The sequence below is a fragment of the Mesoplodon bidens genome, assembly GCF_964165515.1.
Source record: "Mesoplodon bidens genome assembly, chromosome: 9".
Classification (NCBI taxonomy): Eukaryota; Metazoa; Chordata; class Mammalia; order Artiodactyla; family Ziphiidae; genus Mesoplodon; species Mesoplodon bidens.
The window spans coordinates 56,726,727-56,747,811 of record NC_138166.1 but is presented as its reverse complement, the minus strand read 5'-3'; the positions used below and the strand labels follow the sequence as shown (position 1 = coordinate 56,747,811).

At 42.3% G+C, this 21,085-nt stretch overlaps 1 long non-coding RNA gene across 5 annotated transcripts in view; it reads right to left on the bottom strand.

The window, feature by feature from the left end:
• Positions 1-1,629: 1,629 nt before the first annotated feature.
• The window catches only part of LOC308622629, a 389,291-nt gene continuing 369,835 nt past the window's right edge, over positions 1,630-21,085 (bottom strand). For all 5 annotated transcript variants that reach the window (XR_014016662.1, XR_014016663.1, XR_014016664.1 and 2 more), the window contains exon 2: positions 1,630-1,714. This is a non-coding gene — a long non-coding RNA (uncharacterized lncRNA). The remainder of the gene's footprint in view (positions 1,715-21,085) is intronic.

The following is a 21,085-nucleotide window of genomic DNA, read 5'->3' as shown; positions in this document are numbered from 1 at the left end:
CTCCTCTCTACTTAGGTTTTTCTCCTAAAACCTAAATGGTACTTTGTGTACTTCCTCCTGCACCTGCAGGGCAACAGATGATCACACCAAGTGTATCTGGTGAAAAAGTTCACGGTCTAGTTCCCAGCATTTGCTACAGATCGCTGGGAGATGTGCTTCCAGGGATGGTGTGTGCATGTGTGGTATCAACAGCCATCAATGTGCTGGAAGGCAGCTGCGCTCTGCAGGGATTCAGGGAACCAAACCTGATGTTACTACCCCTGTGCCTGAAAAGGGAATCGCTGGGAGACAGGAAGGGAGGAAGTTTCCTTCATAACCACTGTGTCATCTTCATTTCTCATCCTCGTACATATTTCACCAAAAACTTAGTTATGAGAGAATTTCCCAGTCTTCTTTTTGGCTCATCTAGAAAAGATGACCACATAGCTCCAGAAAGTGTCTGTGTCCACGGAGCACTGCAGGTAATCTCCTAAAGCTGGTTTCAGCAGTTACCTAGCTAGGTTTGGTGTTAGGAGAGGGTTTAAAATTTTTTCAGTGCAGTGTGGTTTGCAATATCCTGCAGCTCCCATTAGCTTTAGCCTGACCCCTTCAGCATGTGAGGATAGGTCTGAACAGCTGGGAGCCTCATCCTAGATGGGGCCCTGAAGACTTTGGTACGAGGCTGGACTTTATCCGACGATGTTGCACCTTTTTCTTCTAAGCTAGCCCATTCCCTGTGGCTAAAGCTAGAAGCTTAATTTAGCAAATGCCAGGAACTAGGTGGCCTTTAAAAGAAACCATCTTCTGGTTATCCTTGGCAAAATTAGGAACACTTTTAAAGAACCCACTTTTGCATTTGACCCATGTTTGAGAGAAAAGGCCTATTATGTTGAGGGATGTGGGAGAAATTATAGGGATATTCCTCACTGACTCCTCCTTTGCTTTGCTCATTTAAATCCACTGATGGATCTCAGCTTCATTCCCCCACAGAGAGAGAATTTCCAGAAGGAGGGAACGCCTACTCTTTTGTAAAAATAGTTGTTACTGTGATGCTGATTCTGCCATAGTACACAGCACAGAGCAGCAGTGAACACTCGGTGGAAAAGGCAAACATTTTTCAAAAGTGAGTTTCTCGAGGCTACCGTCACCCTGATACCAAAACCAGACAAAGATGTCACAAAGAAAGAAAACTACAGGCAATATCACTGACGAACATAGATGCAAAAATCCTCAACAAAATACTAGCAAACAGAATCCAACAACACATTACAAGGATCATACACCATGATCAAGTGGGATTTATCCCAGGAATGCAAGGATTCTTCAATATATGCAAATCAATCAATGTGATAAACCATATTAACAAATTGAAGGAGAAAAACCATATGATCATCTCAATAGATGTAGAAAAAGCTTTTGACAAAATTCAACACTCATTTATGATAAAAACCCTCCAGCGGGCCTCCCTGGTGGCGCAGTGGTTGAGAGTCCGCCTGCCGATGCAGGGGATACGGGTTCGTGCCCCGGTCTGGGAGGATCCCATATGCCGCGGAGCGGCTGGGCCCGTGAGCCATGGCCTCTGGGCCTGCGCGTCCGGAGCCTGTGCTCCGCAACGGGAGAGGCCACAACAGTGAGAGGCCCGCATACCGCAAAAAGAAAAAAAAAAAAAAAAAAAAAAAAAAAAAAAAAAAAAAAAAAAAAAAAAAAAAAAAAAAAAAAAAAAAAAAAAAAAACCCTCCAGCAAGTAGGCATAGGGGGAACTTACCTCAACATAATAAAGGTCATATATGACAAACCCACAGCCAACATCGTTCTCAATGGTGAAAAACTGAAACCATTTCCTCTAAGATCAGGAACAAGACAAGATTGTCCACTCTCACCACTATTATTCAACATGGTTTTGGAAGTTTTAGCCACAGAAATCAGAGAAGAAAAAGAAATAAAAGGAATCCAAATTGGAAAAGAAGAAGTAAAGCTGTCACTGTTGGCAGATGACATGATACTATACATAGAGAATCCTAAAGATGCTACCAGAAAACTACTAGAGTTAGTCAATGAATTTGGTAAAGTAGCAGGATACACATTTAATGCACAGAAATCTCTTGCATTCCTATACACTTATGATGAAAAATCTGAAAGAGAAATTAAGGAAACACTCCCATTTACCACTGCCACAAAAGGAATAAAATACCTAGGAATAAACCTACCTAAGGAGACGAAAGACCTGTATGCAGAAAACTATAAGACACTGATGAAAGAAATTAAAGATGATACAAACAGATGGAGAGATATATACCATGTTTTGGATTGGAGGAATCAACATTGTGAAAATGACTATACTACCCAAAGCAATCTACAGATTCAATGCAATCCCTATCAAACTACCAATGACATTTTTCACAGAACTAGAACAAAAAAATTCACAATTTGTATGGGAACACAAAAGACCCCAAACAGACAAAACTACCTTGAAAAAGAAAAATGGAGCTGGAGGAATCAGACTCCCTGACTTCAGACTATACTACAAAGCTACTGTAATCAAGAGAGTATGGTACTGGCACAAAAACAGAAATATAGATCAGTGGAACAGGATAGAAAGCCCAGAGGTAAATCCACGCACATATGGTCACCTTATTTTTGATAAAGGAGGCAAGACTATACAATGGAGAAAAGACAGCCTTTTCAATAAGTGGTGCTGGGAAAACTGGACAGCTACATGTAAAAGAATGAAATTACAACACTCCCTAACACCATACACAAAAATAAACTCAAAATGGATTAAAGACCTAAATGTAAGGCCAGACACTATAAAATTCTTAGAGGAAAACATAGGCAACACTCTATGACATAAATCACAGCAAGATCCTTTTTGACCCACCTCCTAGAGAAATGGAAATAAAAACAAAAATAAACAAATGGGACCTAATGAAACTTCAAAGCTTTTGCATAGCAAAGGAAAACATAAACAAGACGAAAAGACAACCCTCAGAATAGGAGAAAATATTTGCAAATGAAGCAACTGACAATGGATTAATCTCCAAAATTTACAAGCAGCTCATGCAGCTCAATATCAAAAAAACAAACAACCTAATCCAAAAATGGGCAGAAGACCTAAATAGACATTTCCCCAAAGAAGATATACAGATTGCCAACAAACACATGCTCAACATCACTAATCATTAGAGAAATGCAAATCAAAACTACAATGAGGTATCACCTCACACCAGTCAGAATGGCCATCATCAAAAAATCTACAAACAATAAATGCTGGAGAGGGTGTGGAGAAAAGGGAACCCTCTTGCACTGTCGGTGGGAATGTAAACTGATACGGCCACTATGGAGAACAGTATGGAGGTTCCTTAAAAAACTAAAAATAGAACTACCATACGACCCAGCAATCCCACTACTGGGCATATACCCTGAGAAAACCATAATTCAAAAACAGTCATGTACCGCAATGTTCATTGCAGCACTATTTACAATAGCCAGGACATGGAAGCAACCTAAGTGTCCATCAGCAGATGAATGGACAAAGAAGATGTGGCACGTATAAACAATGGAATATTACTCAGCCATAAAAAGAAATGAAATTGAGTTATTTGTAGTGAGGTGGATGTGGATGGACCTAGGGTCTGTCATACAGAGTGAAGTCAGAAAGAGAAAAACAAATACCATATGCTAACACATGTATATGGAATCTAAAAAAAAAAAAGAAGAAGAAAGGTTCTGAAGAACCTAGGAGCAGGACAGGAATAAAGACGCAGACGTAGAGAATGGACTTAAGGACACAGGGAGGGGGAAGGGTAAGCTGGGATGAAGTGAGAGAGTGGCATGGACATATATACACTACCAAATGTAAAAGAGATAGCTAGTGGGAAGCAGCCACATAGCACAGGGAGATCAGCTCCGTGCTTTGTGACCACGTAGAGGGGTGGGGTAGGGAGGGTGGGAGGGAGACCCAAGAGGGAGGAGATATGGGGATATTTGTATATGTATAGCTGATTCACTTGGTTATAAAGCAGAAACTAACACACCATTGTAAAGCAATTATATTCCAATAAAGATGTTAGAGAAAACAAAGACGAAAAAAAATGAGTTTCTCCTAGCTACCAATCTCTATGATATAGTATGAGGCTTAAGAGATGTAATGAAGTTATTTCTAGAAGATAAAAATGAGTAATTTACTTTACAGTGGTCATAAATCTTTAACGGCAACATATTTTTATTTTAAAAGCATATTACTCTGAATCTATTCTACAGACATAAAATGTCCCAGTAAATAAGAATAGATGTATGAAAGATAGCAAAAATATGAAAATGAAATATCAACGTCTATTGATAGAGAAGAGCTGAATAAATTATGATTCATCCACACAATGCAATATTACACAAGTATTAAGAAGACAAGTTTGATCTATGTATATTGCCCGGGAAGATGTTTATAATGTTGTGAAGAGAAAAAAAAGTTTGCAGAGTGCTTTGTATGATATGACGCTATTGTTTTTTTTAAGGTGCAAATCCCACATTGTGAATATGTCTGTGTGAACCTAGTGCCGAAAAGATACACACCAACCTTTACCTCTGATTTTCTCTTGTGGTTGCTGTGGGAGCAGAGCTGGAAAGAAGTCTATTCATTTTCTTATAAACCACTTTTGTGTTGACTGAGTTGTTTCAATGAGCATGTTATAGCAAAAATTAACCATGGAAAGGCTTAATTTTAAATTAGAATATAAGTATAATATATGCATCGAGAGATAAATGCAACATGAATCTTCTTGTTGCTTGCAAATCTTTGCTTACAAGTGGTTTTTATTCTAATAGCTTGTGGATGTCAAGTTCACAAGTATAAATCTAAAGTGGGTACTTTGGATGATAGGATAAGCCATGCAAATTTAGAAGGCTTCGATCTAAAACGAGGGAAAAAAAACTGGGAAGGGATATGATTTGGGGTGATTAAGGTGAGCCCATATATTATTAAAGGGGTGAAGTGGTATAGTAGCATTGTGGGTTGCCAATGCCCATAAGGGCCAATCGTGTTACTTTCATGTTGGGAGAAACTTGTCTGATTGGTTCCAAGGCCCAACAGATGAGTTGCTCAGCTTACAGACATAGTTTCTGAAACTACAGCACTTATTGTGAGAGACAAGGCAAGGAACAGATGTGGAGAGGACTTGGGGAAGGGGCTGGATGGGTGGTGGCACCCTGATTTCTACTGTGAAGAGGCATGGGAAGAATTTTACAGAAACGAAATCTTTACTCTGAAGTGCAGCATTCAATGCCCCTCTTCTCACTTCACTACCATTATGATGCCTGTCTTAAGGATTATTCGGTAGCAAGAAGCAAAAGATCATTCAAATGATCTCAGGTGAAAAAAGGATCCATTATAAAAACATAGGACAATCTCATCAAACCTAGTTGCAGGAAGTACAAGTGGGCCTCCTAGGCACTGAAAAACGGTCAGACAACTTGTCTGCATGGGGGCCACCCTGGCATCTTTCATATCTGCTTCTTTTTTTCCTTCTTTCATTATCTCTCTCCCTCTCCACCACTGGCTTGCCATGGCTGCTCTGACACCACATGACATCTCAAAGGTCAATGCCAGCATCTCTAGGCTGTAGCTTCTGAGTCTCTTAGTTCAAGACCACAGGACCAAGCACCTGATTGGTTGCTGGCCAGCCCATGAGTTAGTTTCCGAGAAAGGGCACCAGCAGGTAGACAATTGTCCACCATGTCTGGTGCATCTCATGCCTCTTCCCCCACCACATCCTTTCACTTATTTTCCGTTCAGATCTCTGATCATCCTCAAACACTTAATTTATTCTCAAGCCTTTTTGCCTTTGCTCAAGGTGTCCCCAAAGCCTGACATACTCTTCCCCCATTCTTTGCCTCTCTCAAGGCACCTCATACTCTCAGACCTAGTTTAAATATCATCTCCAATATGTAACATAACCAAAAATCTCAATTCAAAATGAATTATTTCTTCCTCTGGGGCCACCACAATTTTTATTTATACTTCATACATCTTGCTTGCATGTCTCTGTGCATTTACTTCTCCACCTTCCCTCCCCCAAATGGGGGTACATCCTGCTTATCTCTGTACCCTCCAAACTTTTCCCAGCAGCAGCAGGAGGGGCTCATAGCCATTTCCTGGATTCAGGTGCCCTATAGCTTAACTGAATCATGCACATCTGGATTTACTTCCTCATTAGCATTGTCATAAAATGACAGAAAAGATTTCACCATTCTCTGTTAAATTCAGAGAAGTCACCATGTACATTGGAGATGAATTTTCCTCACCAAGGCATGAAAAGATATAAGGACAACCATGTATTTGCACTTTTGATTCCCAGAAAAAATGAAAAGTACCAAAAAAGGTGGTTTTTCAATGAGTTCTCAATAAATCAGAATTACTTAAAAATTAGCACCCTTATGCCCAATCAGGTTTCCTAGGGTTAGGTCTAAAGTTGCTCAAAGCTTCACTTGGGCAGTGTAAACAATGGTAACCACTTCTTCAGTGTCTGTAGTCTTTTGTTTGTTGGTTGGTTTGGTTTTTGGTGCTGTCTGAGTGATAACAGTGCCAAGTCGGCCCAGATGAGCTACTGTCCTTATTATGTCATTCTCAGGAAATGTCATTCATCCTTGGCCTTCTTTTCCTCTCACACCCCACATTCAACCCATCAGGAAATCCTAGCCTCAAAGTACCTGGGGAGTCTGGCCATTTCCTGTCCCTTTCACTGTGACCACAGACCCTCTTACCAAGATCACTGCAAAACCCTCCTAACGTGTCTCCTTGTGGCCACCCAGTCTATTCTGGGTACAGTGGCAACACAGACCTCTGAAAACACAGGTCAGATCTTGCCACTCCTTTGTCCACAATCCCATTTCACTAGAAGAAAATCCAAGTCCTTCTCTAGACTGACTGGGTTCTGAATGACCTCTCCACTTGCTTCCCCGACCAGAGGCCAAAGGTCCTAAATCAAGGTGTTAGTAGGACCATGCTCCCTCCGAAACCTCTAGGGGAGGATTCTTCCTTTGCCTCTTTCAGCTTCTGGTGGCCCAGGTGTCCCCTGGCTGTGGCGGCATCACTTCAATCTCTGCCTCCATCTTCACGTGGCCATCTTCCCTCCATGTCTGTGTGTCTCCACATGGTGTTCTCCTTGAGCATCTGTGTCCAAATTTCCCTCTTCTTATAAAGGCATCAGTCATGGCATTAGAGCACATCCTAATGACTTCATCTTAACTTGATTACATTAGCAAAGACCCTATTTCCAAATAGGTCACAACAGATCTTTTTTTTTGTGGAGGGGGTGGGGGGTGGAGAAGATGACACAATTCAACCTGTAACAAACAAACACCAGGCAGCTTCCGCTCCCCCAGTTATCTGCTTGGCCCACTCCTTCAACTTCTTCAGGGTTTTGCTTACACATCATTTTCTCATGAGAGTATCTTTCAATGAAGCCTCTTCCAATGACCCCTTTTTTTTTTTTTTTTTTTTTTATGGTACGCGGGCCTCCCACTGTTGTGGCCCCTCCCGTTGCGGAGCACAGGCTCCGGACGCGCAGGCTCAGCGGCCATGGCTCACGGGCCCAGCCGCTCCGCGGTATGTGGGATCCTCCCAGACCGGGGCACGAACCCGTATCCCCTGCATCGGCAGGCGGACTCTCAACCACTGCACCACCAGGGAAGCCCCCCAATGACCCCTTTTAATACTCCAATCTGCCCCACCTCTCTGCACCAACTTCCAATACCTTTTACGCTGCTCTTTTTTCCTCCCATCACACATATTATCTTTTAACATACTAGGTCATTTACCTGTTGAGTATGCTCAGAGTCAGCTGTCTGTCCCAACACCACCACTCCCCTGATCTTGAGGAGTGGAGGAGATCATCTTTGGCTGTTATTCACTCATATATCCCATCTCCTATCACGGTGCCTGGCACATAGACACTCCATACATATCTGTAGAACTAACTGACTGCTTTTGTATTTTTTAAAAGGAAAACGTAGATCTGTATTTTTGGAGGTTCACTGTTTTCTAGGAGTATTGTCTATTTAAAAGTAAGTTAGGGCCTCCCTGGTGGCGCAGTGGTTGAGAGTCCGCCTGCCGATGCAGGGGATACGGGTTCGTGCCCTGGTCTGGGAGGATCCCATATGCCGCGGAGCGGCTGGGCCCGTGAGCCGTGGCCGCTGGGCCTGCGCGTCCGGAGCCTGTGCTCCGCAACGGGAGAGGCCACAACAGTGAGAGGCCCGCATACCGAAAAAAAAAAAAAAAAAAAAAAAAAGTAAGTTAAATTTCAGGTTGATGCCATATTGAAGCACAGTATGCGATTAAGACTTATGTAAACCTTTTCTTAGGCCCTTTTCCATATATTTATTATTTGTTCTGGGTGCTTGAAGAAATGGCAATCCACGTACTTACATTTCTCAATCCCATACTTAGGACAAAATATATAATAGTCTTGGGTTGTGGTTTCAATTAGCATAGCAAACCCAGTACATACTTTCTTCCTGGCATCTAGATTAAAGAGGCTGTTTTCACTTTCTAGCCCAGTTTTTATTTCTGCTTTCTTTTTCTCACTAAAAACATCTATGGTATTCACAATATATTGGTAGGTTAAAAAAGCAAGTCATCAGACAGAATCTACATTATTATTCCATTTTTGCAGATTAAAAACAATGTAGGTATAGATCATATATGTTTTAATATGAAAAGGAAAGAGTCTGGAACCATACACATCAAACATGGGATAGGGAGAGACTTTATACATTCTTATATTGTTTGGATTTTTTTAAAAAAATGAATAGGTATTACTGTGGTAGGAAAAAGATTAAGAGGCAAATAAAAATCAAAAAAAGCCTTCCTCAAGACAGTGAGTTTTCCATGGCAGAAGGAACAAAGCTGTTGGATACTGAACACAGCATATTCTTCCATGAGGAAACCTGAGGAAGAAACTTTGTGCTTTTCTATTTACTGCCCTGGAAGCCAATCACAAACATGAATACAGAACTGAGCCATGTCTTTAAAATGTGTACTGAAAGACAGGAAGGAGATATACAGTACCAACTGGTCATCATGGTGTAGTGTAGTGGGATTGCAGTTGATTTTTTTGTTGAGTATTTTGCTTTTATTTTTATTTTTTACTGTATTAAAAACATGCATCCACGTAGATGATGTTGACCAGGGATAGGAATGTCTTGGTGCCCCCCCCCCCACGACTCCTGGGCCCAAGGAAATCCTTTCCTGCCACATGGAGATGAGGGTCTGCGTTCATGGGCTCCCACACAGCAGATTCACCCCTGGGCATTCCTTCTGGGAGGGGAAGCCACTTTAAGACTCCAGACACAAGCCCCCATTTTAGAGATATGGAAGTTCTGCAATCTCAGGGCTGCTTCCTAGCCCAGAGAGGATTTGGGAAAGGGACTAAATTGAGGAACCCACCTCTCTCCCTGTTGGGTTCACAACCACCCCCCACCCCCAAAGGAGTCATGTATTATAGAAGTGGGCCACGTGGGCACCCTGAGCAAGGTGATTCTTGAAATGGCAGGGCCCAAACTCTAGAAGTGTCCATTGTTCAGCCTCTCCAATTCCAGCAAGGCAGTACACTTGGTAAGCTGGTTAACTGCCAGAGTCCAGAGTCTAGAGTCTCTGGCAAGATGAACTCTGGGTTTGATATGGAGGTTGCCAAAGCAGAAGTTGTGATAGCGCTTCTCAAAGGCTGGCGTGCCTCACCATCACGCCGCGAGCTTCCCCTGCCCCACCCACAGTCGGATTACGCAGTTCGCACTGATGAAATAAAAATTCGTACTCTAAGGCAAGTCAAGGAAAATTTAAACATAAAAAGTTTTCTCTGCTCTTTGGCTTTCTCTCCCCCCTCTGCTGTGCATTGTGTATCTGCATTAAGTATCGACCAAACCTCCCACTGGCAGAAACACCTGCTCAACCAAAAGAACATTCTCCTACCACCAACAAGACAGCTCCTTAACGATAACATTCCTTCTTAATCTTGCAAGAGGTCATGACTACCCATCACTTGGTACTTGCAGATCTGGATTGTACAAACTATCTACATCTACAGCCCTCTGTCTCAAAAACCTATAAAACTGTGCTTTGACCTCAAATGAGCAGAACAGTTCTCCAAGATTTCTGAGAGGCTGTTCCCAGGTTATAATCCTCAATTTGGTGCGAATAAAACTTCTCATTTCTCTCTTAGATTGAAATTTTCGTCGATAGTACTCTGGGCCTAGGAATTAGAATTTGAATAAATACCCCTATACTGTTTTTCCTTTTTTTTTTCCCCGTACGCGGGCCTCTCACTGCCGTGGCCTCTCCCGTTGCGGAGCACAGGCTCCGGATGCGCAGGCTCAGCGGCCATGGCTCCCGGGCCCAGCCGCCCCGCGGCATGTGGGATCCTCCCGTACCGGGCACGAACCCGCGTCCCCTGCGTCGGCAGGCGGACTCTCAACCACTGCGTCACCAGCGAACCCCCTATACTGTTTTTCAACACGGGCTCTCGGACAGGATCCTCCTATTCTACATAAATTACTTGCCCTTAGCGTCAGACTCCACAAGTTTAAGGAATCGGTCTCACAAGACGCCCTCACTTCAGATGCCAGTTGGGAGTCCAGGTCCCCAGGCCACCCACACTTCTGTACGATTTGGCTACAAATTCAAAGGTTCTCATACCAACCCCCTCTCCCCCGCCATTTTCGATAATTCACTGAAATAATTCATAAAACTCTGGAAAGCCCTATACTTACAATTACAGTCGTCCTTCAGTATTCTCAGAGACTGGTTTCAGGAGACCCCCACAGGCACCAAACGCCACCGACGTGCAGGCCCCCAACGCCACCGACGTGCAGGCCCCCGACATAAAATGGCGCGGGGCAGCGACTACGGTAAGCCTTTCCTATGTGCAGGGTTTCGCATCTGCAGATTCAACCAACCACTGACCTTCAATTAGTAGACGGTCGAATCTGCTGATGCGAAACCTGCGGTTATGGAGGTTCGACTGCACTGCTTTATTATAAATGACACAGCTCAGGATCAGACAAATAGATCTATAGAGTAAGTAGGAAGTGGGGGGCACAGAGCTTCTGTGCCCTCTCTGGGTGTGCCACCCTCTCAGCACATGAAATGTTCACAAATCTAGAAGCTCCCAGAACCTCATTATTCAAGAGTTCTTATCCAGGCTTCGTCAGTGGGCACAATCGATTAAATCATTGGCTGTATGTGATTGAACTTGATCTACAGCCCCTCTCCTTTCCAGGGGGTCAAGGGTGGCACTGCAAGTTCCAGTCCTCTAAACACGTTTAGTCTTTCTGTTGTGGCCAGCCCCTCCCCAGAAACTCAGGGCCCACCAAGAGTTGTGTTGCCAGCACACACTCAGGTATGGTTCAAAGGGGGTTTGTGGGCTTCCCTGGTGGCGCAGTGGTTGAGATTCCACCTGCCGATGCAGGGGACACGGGTTCGTGCCCCGGTCCAGGAAGATCCCACGTGCCACGGAGCGGCTAGGCCCATGAGCCATGGCCGCTGGGCCTGCGCGTCCGGAGCCTGTGCTCCGCAATGGGAGAGGCCACAGCAGTGAGAGGCCCGCGTAATGCAAAAAAAAAAAAAAAAAAAAAGGGGGTTTGTTATGAATATCAAACATGATAGCACTCAGAAAATTCCAAGATTTTTTAGGATCTCTGTGCCAAGAACCAGGGACAAAGAACAATATATTTTTTTGTTATTCTCCACCACCCCTCCCTGCCCCCACGTGATTCTGATGCGGGTGATTCTCACATGTTGAGAACCACTGTGTAAGAAGATATTGATAACACTTGAAAACTCTAAGTATCAGCACCATTTTGGAAGGCAGAGAATTCTATTTTTGATGTAGGCTTCTCCCTCCCTTATCATGTCCTTCCCTCCTCTTCGCTACAGTCCTTCAAGACACAGTTGTAGCCCATCTTTCAGTCCCCATGGAGCTCCCTCTTGTTGGTGTTCCATGGTGCCGGACTGATTTGTAGAATTCTCTTTGGCCCATTACATGTTTGCAATGCTTCTTAATTCTTGTGTGTGTCTGCCTGTCTCATCTCCCCAGCTGTCTATGGATCCTGCCTTACTCTTTATTAGCCCTAATGCAAGATTTCTTATCTTTAGAGCATGGTGCTAACTCAAAGGAAGCTTTCAATAAATGCTTAATGGGAATAAATGAAGGTATGAATGCTGGACCTAACGTAGTAGGAAGGTGCAAGTGTCTTGTGTTCAATCTGGATTTCATAAATTTTTGCCAATCACCTGAGTGAATCCAACATTATGATTGAAGTCCTTAACTTGAATCAGGTAATTTGTAATGAATATCTAAGCAGAACTCGTACTTTGGAATGACCACAATGAAGTACCAGGCAACCAACTTGGGAGACATATCAGTAGGTATGATGATTGGTGGAATGATAACTAGACTTGAAATCAGAGAATGTAGGGTCCCAGCCTCCATCTGTCCCTTGCTAACTGTGAGGCCTTGGGGCAAGTTGCTTGCTTGAGTGTTTCATTCACTTACTCATTATTTCAACCATCCATCATTGAGAGCCTATTGTATGCCAGGGACTGCACTATATACTTTATACGTTATCTCACTTAATCAGCATGACGCCTCTCTAGAGTAGATAGGCATCTTCCCAATTTATAATTTTGTACTTGAAGAAAAATCACCTTTCTGCGTCCTCCTTGGCAATTGCACCTTTCAGCCTCCAGACTTCCTTCTCAGGGTTCCTGAGCTCTGAACCCTGGAGCAGTTATCATCATCCTGCTTGGCCTCTGAGGCCTCAGAGTCTAGAAAAAGAACTCAAGCTTGAATAAAATTTTAGCATTGGAAGGAATGTGAGAGGTGGTCTAATTCACCCGCATTCAAATGAGGACTGGAGCCAGGGTCCCAAATCAGGGAACGGGAGGAGACATTTCCAGAAAAGCTTTCAATGCCCTGGGTCTCTGTCATCCTGGCTTCTCCCCACTGCCTTGGGTTTGAAGTTGTGGCAGACAGAGGGCCACAGGGAGTGCCATCAGATCCAGGACATTTGCAGAGGCTGGCAGCTCTGAAGTTTCCATCCAGACTCCGAGGACTCAGGTGGAATCACACATGGTCCTTGCCTCGTGTCTTCATCCTAACCCGCATTTCCATTTCTCCATCGGGCTAACCAATGTGAACCAACCAAATCTATGTGTCCTGGCCGGGGTGGGTCGGGGTGGAGTATAGATGTGTTTGTCCGAAGAAACCCTTAAATGTTCCTGAAGCAGATGTAAGTTATGTGGTTCCCAGCAAAAACAAAGGGTTTCCCTTCAACTCTGACCACTGGTAAGGTTAGAAGACCAGAGTTGAAAAAAGGCAGAGTTAACCTACAGCTTGGCTAAACAAAATAAAGACACAGTGTTTAACTCTCACTTGAAAATGTATGAGCATCTGTTGTTATGTTAAAAAAACAAATCCTGTGGGAAGTGTAGTTACATGGGGCTGGTTTGGATAGACTGCACCACTTCCCTCACCCCCAGAACAAAACCAGCCAACAACAACAAGAATCCTACAGCTGGAATGTATTCTGGATTTCTAATCTGAATATTTACCCGTGATTCTACGTTTTTTTTTCCTCACAGCTTTCCCATACACATAAGCATACATTTGAAATCAAGAGCCCAAATCCCTTGAGTAAAACCTATTTCATGAGTCACACTTTTCATCCAATTCAAGCTTAGCAGTTTGAAGAAAAAAAAACACTAACTACAATCTAAATTCACAGGCAAAGCCATCAACTCCAGTTGACTCACCAAAGTCTTATTTTATGAACAAGAAGTACTTTCCTTTGCATGTGGGCTCACATAGGAGAGAGCTCTGATGATGCAAATATTGTTTCTGTTGGACTTTGGAAGGAGTCAAGTGACCTTTCTGTCGTGTTGTTGTTAGCAGCAGATTTGCCCTCCAGATTATGTTGGACATAAGCTGATGTTAAAAATCATTTTGCTTTCCCAGGGTCACCCAGGTCACAGGCAGGAGAGGGGACATATGGCACAACTTGAGGAAACACCACTGTCCAGTGGGGACCAAACACATAATTTTCTGGATGAGCCTGATGCCTAGCAGGACTATAGTTTTTGGAAAAGCACATTTCTTACGTTGAACTGAATCTTGCCTTGGGCTTGTCCTGTTGCTCAGAAATAAGACACTCTCTGCAACAGGCGCTGGAGAGGTCTCTGCTGTACATTTGCTTCAGGGCTTTTCCTCAACTATCTGTGCCTGAACAAACACAAAACTGCAGTTCTTGGCTTCCTGTCCATCTGGAGCGGGGAAGCATCCTGCTACATCGGCAAGATATCAACCGGAGTTTACAGGAAAGTGAACAACAAGAATGGCCTCTTATCCATGTCTGGAGAAAAATCCCTCCCAGGATTTGAGGTCTGCTGCGAACCACAGAGAAAAACACTTTATCGGTAGGTAAGGGAGCCTACCCGTCATTCTTTTTTTTTTTTTTTTTTGCGGTACGCAGACCTCTCACTGTTGTGGCCTCTCCCGTTGCGGAGCACAAGCTCCGGACGCACAGGCTCAGCGGCCATGGCTCACGGGCCCAGCCGCTCCGCGGCATGTGAGATCTTCCCGGACCGGGGCACGAACCCGTGTCCCCTGCATCGGCAGGTGGACTCTCAACCACTGCGCCACCAGGGAAGCCCCTTCCCGTCATTCTTATAGCATTGTTCCCTCAGTCCAAATGTCACGCACACTTTAGAACAAGCCAAAGCCTTCGCTAAGAGGCGAGAAGTAGGTAGGCGAGCAGTTTGTCATTTGTGGCCAAAGTGGTGGGATTTTTTAAAAAAAATTATTTTATTGAAGTATGTTGATTTACAATGTGGTGTTAATTCCTTCTGTACAGCAAAGTGATTCAGATATACATATATAGACATTCTTTTTCATATTCTTTTCCATTATGGTTTATCACAGGATATTGAATATAGTTCCCTATGCTATAGAGTAGGACCTTGTGGTTTATCCATTCTATATGTAATAGTTCGCATCTGCTAATCCCAAACTCCCAATCCATCCCTCCCCCCAATCCACTTCTGCCTTGGAGACAAAGTGGTGGGATTTTAAAGAATCCTGGTGGTGTTAACAATCTGACCTTTAGAGATTGCCTGCCACTGAATGGGCACATCTGGATGTTCAGTGAAGTGAGTGTTGCCAGACTTCCAAAGTCTTCAGCACAGGGTGGAAAGGTAATGTGGAAGCTGCTAGGGTGAGGCAACAGGGGTGTGGGACTTGGAGCATACAGGTGGGTCCTGCCTTACGACCCTCAAGGTCAATTCAAAGCAACAACAGCAGTAGCAGCAACAGTGGCATTCAACAGTGACCTATGTGGTCCCAGCTCTCAATTCAGACATTCGTGCTTACGGGCCCCTGAGCCTGGTACTGTTGGGGGTAGGCAGAGCAAATCTGGTTCCTGGAGGATCTCGCAGGTTTCATGCCTTAAAACATCACTAGTCCCAGGTTCTGCTAATTAGCAACCAACAAGCAGCCACAGATGGTGCTCACTACCATGCGGTAAATTGAATGGATAACCAATATAACAATGAATGTCACCTGAGCATCTAGTATTATGTACCAGGGCTTGAACTAAGTGTGAGGATTCATTGAACCTTTCCAACAAGCTTGTGAAGTTGGCACTCTTACCAACCCAACCTTGCAGATGAGGATACCAAAACTCAGGGAGGTGAGGTGACTTGCCTGAGGTCATGCAGCATTGCATGCTGGCCATTTCTGGCATGTAGGCAGCACTGCAGGGGTGGGTCCCCATGCCCATGGTGACCCCATAGCTCAATTTACAGAGAGAGCCTTTGATGATCTGCCCAGTAGGGAAGGCTGATCTGCTGCAGCATTTCAGAGCTGCTGGATAGTGGATCCTTGAAGGCAGGGTCCAGACACGTAGTAGATGTTTAATAAATATTGATAGGGACTTCCCTGTTGGTGCAGTGGTTAAGAATCCACCTGCCAATGCAGGGGATGTGAGTTCAATCTCTGGTCCAGGAAGATGCCACATGCTGCAGAGCAACCAAGCCCAAGTGCCACAACCACTGACCCTGCACTCTAGAGCCCAAGAGCCACAACTGCTGGGCCCGTGTGCCACAACTACCGAAACCCACCGCCTAGAGCCTGTGCTCTGCAACAAGAGAAGCCACCACAATGAGAAGCCTGCATACCACAACAAAGAGTAGCCCCCGCTTGCTGCAACTAGAGAAAGCCCGTGCACAGCAACAAAGACCCAATGCAGCCAAAAGTAAAAATTCAAAGAAAAAATATTAAAAGCAGCAAGGGAAAAACAAAAAATAACATACAAAGGAATCCCCATAAGGTTATCAGCTGATTTTTCAGCAGAAACTCTGCAGGCCAGAAGGGAGTGGCAGGATACACTTAAAGTGATGAAAGAGAAAAACCTACAACCAAGATTAACTCTACACAGCAAGGATCTCATTCAGATTTGATGGAGAAATCAAAATCTTTTCAGACAAGCAAAAGCTGAGAGAATTCAGCACCACCAAACCAGCTTTACAACAAATGCTAAAGAAGCTTCTCTAGGCAGGAAACACAAGAGAAGGAAAAGACCCACAAATGCAAACCCAAAACAATTAAGAAAATGGTAATAGGAACAAACATGTTCATAATAACCTTGAATGTAAATGGATTAAATGCTCCAAGCAAAAGACACAGACTGGCTGAATGGATACAAAAACAAGACCCATTTATATGCTGTCTACAAGAGACCCACTTCAGACCTAGGGACACATACAGACTGAAAGTGAAGGGATCGAAAAAGATATTCCATGCAAATGGAAATCAAAAGAAAGCTGGAGTAGCAATACTTGTATCAGATAAAATAGACTTTAAAATAAAGACTGTTACAAGAGATAAGGAAGGACGCTACATAATGATCAAGGGATCAGTCCAAGAAGAAGATATAACAATTAGAAATGTTTATGCACCCAACATAAGAGCACCTCAATACATGAGGCAAATGCTAACAACCATGAAAGAGGAAATCGACAGTAACACAATAATAGTAGGGGAATTTAACACCCCAGTTACACCAATGGACAGATCATCCAAACAGAAAATAAATAAGGAAACACAAGCTTTAAATGACACAATAGACCAGATAGATTTCATTGATATTTATAGAACATTCCACCTGAAAGTGGTAGAATACACTTTCTTCTCAAGTGCACATGGAACATTCTCCAGGATAGCTCACATCTTGGGTCACACATCAAGCCTTGGAAAATTTAACAAAATTGAAATTGTATCAAGCATCTTTTCTGACCACAACGCTCTGAGATTGGAAACCAATTGCAGAAAAAATACTGTAAAAAACCACAAATACATGGAGGCTAAACAGTGCGATACTAAATAACCAAGAGATCACTGAAGAAGTCAAAAAAGAAATAAAAAAATACATAGAAACCAATGACAACAAAACATGACGACACAAAACCTATGGGATGCAGCAAAAACAATTCTAAGAGGGAAGTTTATAGCAATTCAATCTCACCTCAAGAGACAAGAAAAATCTCAAACAATCTAACCCTACACCTAAAGCAACTAGAGAAAGAAGAACAAACAAAACCCAAAGTTAGTGGAAGGAAAGAAATCATAAAGATCAGAGCAGAAATAAATGAAACAGAAATGAAGAACACAATAGCAAAGATCAATAAAACTAAAAGTTGATTATTTGAGAAGATAAACAAAATTGATAAACTCTTAGCCAGACTCATCAAGAAAAAAAGGGAGAGGATGCAAATCAATAAAATTAGAAATGAAAAAAAGGAGAAATCACAACTGACACTGCAGAAATACAAAGGATTATAAGAGACTACTACAAATAACTATATGCCAATAAAATGGACAACCACGAAGAAATGGACAAATTCTTGGAAAGGTACAATTTCCCAAGACTGAACCAGGAAGAATTAGAAAATATAAACAGACCTATCACAAGTAATGAAATTGAAACTGTAATTAAAAATCTTCCAACAAACAAAAGTCCAGGACCAGATGGCTTCACAGGCAAATTCTATCAAACATTTAGCAAAGAGTTAACACTGATCCTTCTCAAACTCTTCCAAAAAATTGCAGAGGGAGGAACACTCCCAAATTCATTCTATGAAGTCAACATCACCCTGATACCAAAACCAGAAAAAGATATCTCAAAAAAAGAAAATTATAGACCAATATCACTGATGATCATAGATAAAAAAATCTTGAACAAAATATTTGCAAACAGAATGCAACAATATATTAAAAGGATCATACACTATGATCAAGTGGGATTTATCCCAAGGTTGCAAGGATTCTTCAATATATGCAAATCAATCAATGTGATACACCGTATTAACAAATTAAGGAATAAAAACCATATGATCATCTCAATAGATGCAGAGAAAGCTTTCGACAAAATTCAGCACCAATTTATGATAAAAACTCTCCAGAAAATGGGCAATAGAGGGAACCTACCTCAACACATAAAGGCCATATATGATAAACCCACAGCAAACATCATACTCAATGGTGAAAAACTGAAAGCATTTCCACTAAGATCAGGAACAAGGCAAAGATGTCCTCTATCACCACTCTTATTCAACATAGTTATGGAAGTCCTAGCCATGGAAATCAGAGAAGAAAAAGAAATAAAAAGAATACAAATTGGAAAAGAAGATGTAAAACTGTCACTGTTTGCAGATGACATGATACTGTACATAGAAAATCCTAAAGCTGCCACCAGAAAACTACTAGAATTAATCAATGAATTTGGTAAGGTTGCAGGGTACAAAATTAATGCACAGAAATCTCTAACATTCCTATACACTAACAGCAAAAAATCAGAAAGAGAAATTAAGGAAACAATCCCATTTACCACTGCAACAAAAAGAATAAAATACCTAGGAATAAACCTACCTAAGGAGGTGAAAGACTTTTACTCAGAAAACTATGAAACACTGATGAAAGAAATGAAAGATGACAAAAACGGAGAAATATACCATGTTCTTGGATTAGAAGAATCAATATTATGAAAATGACTATACTACCACAAGCAATCTACAGATTCAGTGCAATCCCTATCAAACTACCAATGGCATTCTTCACTGAATCAGAACAAAAAATTTTACAATTCATATGGAAACACAAAAGACCCCCAAATAGCCAAAGCAATCTTGAGAAAGAAAAACAGAGGTGGAGGAATCAGGCTCCCTGACTTTAACCTATACTACAAAGCTACAGTAGTCAAGACAGTATGGTACTGACACAAAAACAGAAATATAGATCAATGGTACAGGATAGAAAGCCCGGAGATAAACCCACGCACATATTGTCACCTAATTTAAAACAAAGGAGGCAAGAACGTACAAATGGAGAAAAGATGGCCTCTTCAATAAGTGGTGCTGGGAAAACTGGACAGCTACATGTAAAAGAATGAAATTAGAACACTACCTAACACCATACACAAAAATAAACTCAAAATGGATTAGAGACCTAAATGTAAGACCGGACACTATAAAACTCTTAGAGGAAAACATAGGAGGGACACTCTTTGACATAAATTACAGCAAGATCTTTATTGATCCACCTCCTAGAGTAATGGAAATAAAAACAAAAATTAAAAAATGGGACCTAATGAAACTTAATATCTTTTACACAGCAGAGGAAACCATAAACAAGATGAAAAGACAACCCTCAGAATGGGAGAAAATATTTGCAATGAAACAATGGACAAAGGATTAATCTCCAAAATATACAAACAACTAATGGAGCTCAACATCAAAAAAAAAACAATCCAATTAAAAAATGGGCAGAAGACCGAAATAGACATTTCATCAAAGAAGACATGCAGATGACCAAGAGGCACATGAAAAGAGGCTCAACATCTTATTAGAGAAATGCAAATCAAAACTACAATTAGGTGTCACCTCACATGGGTCAGAATGGCCATTAACAAAAAATCTAGAAGCCATAAATGCTGGAAAGGGTGTGGTGAAAAGGGAACCCTCCTCCACTGTTGGTGGGAATGTAAATTGTTACAACCACTATGAAGAACAGTATGGAGGTTCCTTAAAAAACTAAAAATAGAACTACCATATGACCCAGCAATCCCACTACTGGGCATATACCCTGAGAAAACCATAATTGAAAAAGAGACATGTACCACAATGTTCATTGCAGCACTATTTACAATAGCCAGGACATGGAACCAACCTAAATGTCCATCGACAGATGAATAGATAAAGAAGATGTGGCACATGTATACAATGGAATATTATTCAGCCCTAAAAAGAAACGAAATTGAACTATTTGTAGTGAGGTGGATGGACCTAGAGTCCATCAGAGAAAAACAAATACCGCATGCTAATATATATATATATATGGAATATATATATGGAATCTAAAAAAAATGGTACTGATGAACCTAGTGGCAGGGCAGGAATAAAGACGTAGACATAGAGAATGGACTTGAGGACAAGGGAGGGGGAGGAGGAAGCTGGGGCAAAGTGAGAGTAGCATCGACATATATACACATATATACACTACCAAATGTAAAATAGGTAGCTAGTGGGAAGCAGCTGCATAGCACAGGGAGATCAGCTCAGTGCTTTGTGACCACCTAGAGGGGTGGGATAGGGAGGGTGGGAGGGAGGCTCAAGAGGGAGGGGATATGGGGATATATGATGTATATGGCTGATTCACTTTGTGATACAACAGAGAGTAACACAGTATTGTGAAGCAATTATACTCCAATAAAGATCTATTTTAAAAATAATAAATAAATATTGATGAATGATGAATTGCTTTCCTGACCTTACCGGTCCCCCAAACTCCCTTCCTGGAAATGAGGGTTATTGGCTGGCCCATTGGAGGAGTCACAGGATACTCTCTGGAGCCTGCATTGGTAAGGTGAGGTCCTTGAGGATGGCCATGCGGAGCCAGGTTGGCCTCTAAGGATTGAGTTCCCAAACTCCCACCGAACAGCCAGCTTCACCTGAGCAGAAAGCTGGGTAAAGAACTAGAGTGGAGATACTGAACAGGTCCTGAAGAGCCAG